This window comes from Suncus etruscus, chromosome 5 (assembly GCF_024139225.1).
Source record: "Suncus etruscus isolate mSunEtr1 chromosome 5, mSunEtr1.pri.cur, whole genome shotgun sequence".
NCBI lineage: Eukaryota > Metazoa > Chordata > Mammalia > Eulipotyphla > Soricidae > Suncus > Suncus etruscus.
Window position 1 is genome coordinate 72700742 of NC_064852.1, and position 7096 is coordinate 72707837.

Here is a 7096-nt window from a genome sequence, read left to right on the forward strand (position 1 = left end):
ACTTGTTGATGGCAACTTCAAATTGTCAAGTGCCATGGTGACAAATTTTCTGATACTAGGGGTTCCTTCAAGAAATATAAACAAGCATAATGTTTGTGGGACCAATGCTTTAAACTAAGATTGAATCTATATGTGGCAGCAATTACTAGTGGTTTGATCAATGTTGACAGGAATCTCTAGAATTTGGAAATCTTTCATGAATCATTTGAGCCAAGTTTTATACTGGATTCTCCATCTTTATAGAGAGCAGAGGGAAATAGCTAATATTAAAACATAACTTATTAATACTTACCTTGCAGGGGAGATACCATGATCACAAAGGTGGTTTCCCCAGGGTGAGGCTCACCCATTGCAGTTCAGGTGTGCTGACTCCTGTGATTTTCCCAAATGTGGGAAACTCAACTGCATAATTTGTGGTAGTGGGGGACTGTGATCACGCCCTTAAAAACTATAAAAACAAAAACAAAAAAAAACATAGGGCCCAGAGAGATAGCACAGCGGTGTTTGCCTTGCAAGCAGCTGATCCAGGACCAAAGATGGTTGGTTTGAATCCTGGTGTCCCATATGGTCCCCTGTGCCTGCCAGGAGTTATTTCTGAGCAGACAGCCATGAGTAACCCCTGAGCACCGCCGGGTGTGACCCAAAAACAAACAAACAAAAAAACAACTTGGGCCTGGAGAGATAGCACAGCGGCGTTTGCCTTGCAAGCAGCTGATCCAGGACCAAAGGTGGTTGGTTCAAATCCCAGTGTCCCTTATGGTCCCCCGTGCCTGCCAGGAGCTATTTCTGAGCAGACAGCCAGGAGTAACCCCTGAGCACCACCAGGTGTGGCCCCAAAAAAAACAAAAACAAACAAACAAAAATAAAACATAACTTATCTTCCCACCCTTTTTTAAACCTCATGGAAAATATGCCTTTAAACGTTTGGACAACATTCTATTGCATGACCATTGGTTTACAGTGAGGGAAGTTTATAAAATAATACATGATTAAAGAAAAAGCAAAAAAAAAAAAAAAAGAAAAGAAAAAAGAAAAAAAATAATACATGATTTTGTATAGACTATATACCATCTAATTTCTAGTGCCAATTCTACTTAAAAAGTATATTGACATCCTACCTTCTCTAAAAATTTAAATTTTAAAATTTAACTGGCATCAGCTTTGAATTTTATGTTATCTTTAAAATATAAATAGACTGAGTAGACTAGAGTTTAATTCATTACAGCAATAATGATTTCATCTCAAAAATTTCTTTCAGGGGCCCGGGGAGATAGCACAGCAGCGCTTGCCTTGCAAGCAGCCGATCCAGGACCAAAGGTGGTTGGTTCGAATCCCGGTGTCCCATATGGTCCCCCGTGCCTGCCAGGAGCTATTTCTGAGCAGACAGCCAGGAGTAACCCCTGAGCACCGCCGGGTGTGGCCCAAAAAACAAAAACAAACAAACAAAAAACAACAACAACAACAAAAATAAATTACTTTCAGGGACAGGAGTGATAATAGGGCAGGTAGGGCCTTTGCCTTGCATGTGGCTGACCTAGGTTCAAACCCGGGTATCCCATATGATTCCCGAGCCTGCCAGTAATTTCTGAGCACGGATCCAGGAGTAACCCTTGAGCACCGCTGGGTGTAGCCCAAAGACCAAAAAAGTTATTTTCAAAAGAATTCTAAAATTTAATTTTAAGCTTTGTAAAATTTGCTCCCCCCCTTCTTCCCTTCTCTCTGTTGATGTCATGATAATAGAGTTGCACTCTTCTAATTGTGTTGGGTCTAGAAATCATTTGCAACCTTAAGAATCACAGTTACCATTACTATGTTTGATGCATATAGGCTGCATAAAATACAAGAATAATTTTTTTAAGATGAGGGCTTTAGTAATTTGATCAAACCACCTATCCCCACATTCTAAACTTTAATCTATATTGTCTTCTCTAAAGATACGCCCTCTACTCTAAGAAAATGAGGAAAAGGTTTTTTTTTTTTTTTGTTTTCTGTTTTGTTTTGTTTTTGGGCCACACCCGGTGATGCTCAGGGGTTACTCCTGGCTATGCACTCAGAAGTTGCTCCTGGCTTGGGGGACCATATGGGATGCCGGGGAATCGAACTGCGGTCCATTGAAGGCTAGCGCAGGCAAGGCAGGCACCTTACCTCTAGCGCCACTGCCCGGCCCCCGGAAAATGTTTTCTACTCTGAAGTTACCGAGCTTTGGGGCTAAAAAAATGGTACAGGGGTTAAGGTGTTTAACTTGCATGCAGCCAACTTCAGTTGGATTCATAGTATTGCATCTGGCCCCAGAACACCGCCAGGCATGATCTCTGCACATAGAGCTATGAGTAAACCTTGTACAGCACTGGTGTGACCCTGAATTAAAATATATATATATATACTTATCAATTTTGGGATCAAAGAGTTAACTGAAGTGATAGAGACATCTAGGATGTGCAGGACCTTGAGCTCCATCCCTGGGAAGAAAGGAAGAAAGGAAGGAAGGAAGGTAGGAAGGAAAGAAGGGAGGGAAGGAAGGAGGGAGGGACGGAGGAAGGGAGGGAGGGATGAAGGGAGGAAGGAAGAAAGGAAGGGAGGGAGGAAGGGAGGAAGGGAGGAAGGGAGGGAGGAAGGAAGAAAGGAAGGGAGGGAGGAAGGGAGGAAGGGAGGAAAAGAAAGAAAGAAAGAAAGAAAGAAAGAAAGAAAGAAAGAAAGAAAGAAAGATAGAAAGAAAGAAAGAAAGAAGAGAGAGAGAGAGAGAGAGAAGAGAGAGAGAGAGAGAGAAAGGAGGAAGGAAGGAAGGAAGGAAGGGAAGGAAGGAAGGAAGGTAAGGAAGGAAGGAAGGAAGGAAGGAAGAAAAAGAAAGAAAGAAAGAAGAGAAAGAAAGAAAGAATGAAAGAAAGGAAAGAAAGAAAGGAAAGAAAGAAAGAAAGAAAGAAAGAAAAGAAAGAAAGAAAGAAAGAAAGAAAGAAAGAAAGAAAGAGAAAGAAAGAGAGGAAGAAAGAAGAAAGAGAGGAAGGAAGGAAGGAAGGAAGGAAGGAAGGAAGGAAGGAAGGAAGGAAGGAAGGAAGGAAGGAAGGAAGCAAGGAAGGAAGCAAGGAAGGAAGCAAGGAAGCAAGGAAGAATGAATCCAGATCCAGGAAGCTCAAATTGGCCCAAACAAAATGAATAAGGCTCTTTGCCTCTTCTCATTATTTTGTCTACTGTGGCTCTTCCCGCCCCCAGGCTGCGTCCTCCTGTCTCGGAAACAACTGCACGGGCCAGCGAGGGGGGCGGGGAACCGTGCGTCACAGGTTGGGTCACATCTGGCCATTAGTTCTTAGTGTGGAGGACGCAGCACACCCTCACCATCACTGCAGGATTTTGATCCTCACTCAAAATGGCAAAATGCTATATGTGTTTGATAGATTATTGTTCAAATTAGATGCTTTTTGTGAGTGTTTGCCTCTTTTGGCAGGTCACTGCGTGGTGTGGCTCTCTGACTCACACAGTTTAAAATTTTGGCTCTTTGTTCGCCACCCCTGATCTAGAGGGACAGGAGTGATAGCGCAGCAGTAGGGGGTTTGCCTTACATGCAGCTGACCCAGGACAGAGAGAAGTTCGAGTCCTAGAGTCCCATATGGTTCAGGGGAGATTTCTGAGCGCATAGCCAGGAGAACCCCAGAGCATCACCCGGTGTGCCCCCCCAAATTAAAGTAGATCTAGAGAGATAGTACTGGTATTAAGTATTTGCCTTCACTGCAGCTGTTTTGTTTTGTTTTTGTTTTTGTTTTTTGTTATTATTGTTCAATCCCAGACATTACTTATGGTCCCCAGTACTCTCAGGAGTGACTTCTGAACAGAGAGCCAAAAGTAGCCCTTGAGCATTGCTGTGTGTTTCACAAAAAGAGTAACATAGAGATAGTGATGGACTGTCTTAGCACTTCGGTAGTAATGAAGTTGTACTAACCTTGTACATCAAAGTCATGATATTAGCACTATTTTAACCAAGTTATCTAAATTATAATTTGGGGGGGGGGGCACCCAGCAGTGCACAGGCCTTATGCCTGACTCTGTGATTACTGATTACTCCTGGCACAGGAAATCCTAGAGAGTGTTGGGGATCAAATCCAGATGAAAATCAAATGTCCTACTTGCTTTATTATCTCTCATTCCAAACAATATTTTTTTTTAACTTATGTGGGGTTAAATAAAATGGGGAAAGTCTATATTTAAAAAAAAAAAAAAGGTTTTCAGGGGGCCTGGCAGTGGCGCTAGAGGTAAGGTGCCTGCCTTGCCTGCGCTAGCCTTGGATGGACCACGGTTCGATCCCTCGGTTTCCCATATGGTCCCCCAAGCGACTTCTGAGCGCATAGCCAGGAGTAACCCCTGAGCTTCACCGGGTGTGGCCCAAAAACCAAAAAAAAAAAAGTTTCCAGCCTTTCTGATCATACTTCACTCATTGGTAAAACGTGGGGGAAGTTATGATTCATCTGTATGGGCTCATGGTTTCTTCTGTTTTTATCTTCATAATCAAATCATATGCTTTGATGACAGCTCTCCCTAGAGTCACAATCAGTTTTAAAAAAAGACAAATGCAAGAGGAAAGAAATATGTATGTGATAAGGAAAATACTTTTATAAAATATCTCACACAAAAGCAAAAGCATAGAGATGTGCTCCTTCAGAATTTTAGTGTTTCTGGCTCAGACCTTAAAAATAAAAATACTGTTTATAATTGCAGAAACAATGAAGTGTTTTTGTTTAGAAGTCTTTCTCTCCTAATTAAGCAGAGATGGAACTGAGTCAACAATGGAAAGCTGACAAACTGAAAATGTCAATAAGCTATTGAAAGGCAAGCTCTGTCTAAAGATAATAGGAAGTTGCATTGATCCTGAATTCTTAAAAAGAGAAAGAGACCTTTAGATCAAAAAATAGGCCTTAATAGAAGCTGAGGCTAATCATGGTTCTTTCCCCTTACCATCTCCTCTGATCCATAGACTGGAAAAAAGAAAGCCCAAATTTACCAAATTTTAGAGAGAAGGAAAAAAATAATCTATATTTTTGACCATGCAGCTTTTGCATTCTTGATATTATATTTCTTAACCCCTTTGCACAATAGAGAAAATTTGTTTAACAGAAGGTCACTAGTGATTGGAAAGGAGATTTGTATGGTGGCATACAGTGAGTGATTCTGTATTAGTTATCTGTCTTTACACATGATAAGGTTACCCTTTATCATGTAATGTAAGAATATATTCTTAGAAATTTATCACTAGAACGTGATATCATAGATAAACAAAACGTTGTAATTGCACAAATGTACAAGGTATAGATTGCTACATGCCTACACCATCCAGTCTAACCTATTGAGACCACCAACACATGTTTTGTATCATTCACATAAATGTTGTCAAGAGACTATATACTTGGGGCAGGTGACTATAAACATTGAGCACATAGCAGTATTAACCTTTATGAAACTTGTATCTAAGCCATTAGTTCTAGCCTTTTATGTGCTGGTGATTATACAACTTTGTGAATATATAAAATCCCAACAAATTGTATGCTTACATTGGTGAATTACACATTATAAGAATTTTATATCAACCGTTTTATTTAAAAACAAAAACAAGGGGCTGGAACAATAGTATAGTGGGTAGGGCATTTGCCTCGCTTGCAGCTGACCTGAGTTCCATCCCCAGCATGCTATTTGTTCCCCAGAGCCTACTAGGAGTAATTTCTAAGTACTGAGTCAGAAGTAATCCCTGAGCACCACTGAGTATGGCCACCAAACCAAAAATAAATAAATAAAGTAGAGTAGAATAGAGGTCAAGTTTAATAAGGATGAGAATATCAAGAAATTAAAAATCTTGAGATCGTCACAAGGACATTTATTTTACCTCAGGAAGATAGTGGGGTCTCAGTGCAGCAGGCAGTATTTCAGAACATTATTATTATTATTATTATTATTATTATTATTATTATTTGGTTTCTGGGTCACATCCAGCAGCGCTCAGGGGTTACTCCTGGCTCTATGCTCAGAAATCGCTCCTGGCAGGCTCAGGAGATCATATGGGATGCCGGGATTCGAACCACCGACCTTCTGCATGCGAGGCAAATGCCTTACCTCCATGCCATCTCTCCGGCCCTAGAACATTATTTTTAAGGAATGTTGAGGGTAGGTTGGTGACAAGAGAGAAGAAATTTTTATTGTAGCAGGTATCCAATGAGTGTAAACTTTTTTTTAACAATTCACATACAAGTGAATAAATGATTCTATTATATATATTTTACATTAGAATGTTTCATCCTCCTAGAAACACTAAGTCAATATATATCTAGGTTTTTTTTTCCTCTATTGTAATACACATACAAATATATCTCCTCCTGCTGATCTAAATTCAGCTTATTAGTCAAAAGCTCCTATAGAGGAATCTGAGAAGGGTTTTAAATTGTGCTTTTGTATATGTGTGTGAAATAGGTTGGGGAAAAAAGATTTACAGTTAACAACACTATTAGCATCATTAACAATAGAAACTTCACAAATGTTTTCAAACAATAGATTGTAAAGGTTGCGGTTAGGCTATGCTGGGATATGCTGAAGAAGCATTTTTAGAGGCATTCTTGGAGTAAAAAAAATGTGTGCTGAAGATGTTTTCCAAGCAGATTGGTCATTTATCAGTTGAGAGTTTGATATTTCTTTTCCTTTCAGGGATAATATAAAAATTCATAATCTCTTTTAGATGTCCCTAGAAATTGGTATTTTGTATTGTCTCAAAGAACTAATGTGAGGTTCTTTTTAAGCATGGGGACGAAATAGCTAGTAGCAGAACATTAATTTTGATATTTTGATTGTAAAATGTTCTAGGTTCTATTATTATCATTAGATAATAAATTTAGATAAATGAACAAACAACTAAATAAATTAAAAATAGAGTTGATGAACTTAGACTCTATAGAGTTGTGGTCAGGGTGCTTGTCCTGCACGCAGTCAACCCAGGTTGGATCCCCAATATTCATACGGTCACCCCACACACACCCAATGCCTGCCAGGAGTAGTTTCTAAGCTCAGAACCAGGAGTAAGCCCTGAACACCACTGGGTATGCCTCCCAAACAAACAAACAAACAAACA

The 7096-nt window shown here is 39.9% G+C and overlaps 1 non-coding gene across 1 annotated transcript; it reads left to right on the plus strand.

The window, feature by feature from the left end:
• The first annotated feature begins 284 nt into the window (after positions 1-284).
• LOC126010139 (U1 spliceosomal RNA) lies at positions 285-444 on the plus strand. The gene has a single exon (XR_007496273.1). It is a non-coding gene; the product is annotated as a U1 spliceosomal RNA (small nuclear RNA).
• The last annotated feature ends 6652 nt before the right edge of the window (positions 445-7096 follow it).